Genomic DNA, 1,607 nt, shown 5'->3' on the forward strand with positions numbered 1-1,607 from the left:
AAATACATTAAACATATTTTTCATATTTTTCATATATATAGAATAATCACAGAAATTTTCATCCCGGACAAAAATCAAGTTCGATTTTATAAAACAAGAAAAGAATCTTTTTTTTGATGTTTAATCTCGCAACAATATTTATTATGCTTGCATCTTGCCAAACATGTATGAAATGATAATAACCAAATTGACAGAATAGATATACATTCAATCAATTTAAAATCAATTTTTCTTTAGCGTATATTCCCGTTAGACATTATCTTTAAACATTTAAATGTTACAGTTATTAGAAAAATAAATAACATTTCAACATTAAAAAATAAATAATATTCTTAACTAATTTTGTGTGTGCATGCATGCGTGTGTGCGTGCGTGTGTGTGTGTGTGTGTGTGCGCGCGTGTGCGTGCGTGTGTGTGCGTGTGTGTGCGTGCGTGCGTGCGTGCGTGCGTGCGTGCGTGCGTGCGTGCGTGCGTGCGTGCGTGCGTGCGTGCGTGCGTGTGTGTGTGTGTGTGTGTGTGTGTGTGTGTGTGTGTGTGTGTGTGGAGAGAGAGAGAGAGAGAGAGAGAGAGAGAGAGAGAGAGAGAGAGAGAGAGAGAGAGAACTAATGAAACTAGCTAGCTTGTACATATGTAGTGATTAAAGTATCGAATTGTGCTCGAAAAAATATTCTTTACATAAGATTATAATGCACGAAATACATAATGCTCATATTTAACGAATTTGCTCGAATAGCGCATAGGTCCGCATAAACATTTGTAAGCGTTCCAAACATAATGATGGACACAACTACATGTTAAATGTTATTGACTCCGTAACAAACAATGGTGTCAAATAAACTAACTTTTTATTTTATAAGATGGATTTTTACTTTTTGGTATCTTGATAAGACAATGATTTGACTAATTACAGAATTTTATACAGTAGACACCCGAGTTATAGTTAAACTCGCACGTACATATTGGAAACCACCATTTTTCTTCTTCTATTATATTCTTAATACAATAAATAATATAAGCAATATAAAATTAAAAAACGTTTAATACAGATTATTATTGCAAAATTATTATTATCATCATCATCATTATTATTATTATTATTGTTGTTGTTACTGTTATTATTTATTATTATTATTATTATTATTACAAATTAACTTCAAAGTAGATCTAAATCGAAAATGATTAATAACTCAAAGTGCAATATGACGGTAGTAATACAAATACAATCGAATTTTGCATTGATTGCATTAGAGTAAGATCTAAAATTTGGTCTCAAGTGTCAGACGCCAATGCGCTGATTAATGATTAAAGTTACAGTAAGTACACTTCATTCAATTAGATATAGGGTAAACTTGGAGATGGTTATTATTAAATGCAAAAAACATATTTTAATTTTTGTTATCTTTAATAGTATTATATTGGTATATCTTTTTTGTATAGTGGATATAACACTATTAAAAATAACAAAAATTAAAGTAGGTTTTTTTGCATTTTAAAAATGGTCATCTTATCAAAGTTTACCCTAGATATTATGTTTAATATACACATATGTATCACTTAAAAATAATAACACAAAACTTAACACCACATATATATATATATATATATAT

Source organism: Atta colombica, unplaced genomic scaffold, assembly GCF_001594045.1.
Source record: "Atta colombica isolate Treedump-2 unplaced genomic scaffold, Acol1.0 scaffold228, whole genome shotgun sequence".
In the NCBI taxonomy this organism is placed as follows: Eukaryota; Metazoa; Arthropoda; class Insecta; order Hymenoptera; family Formicidae; genus Atta; species Atta colombica.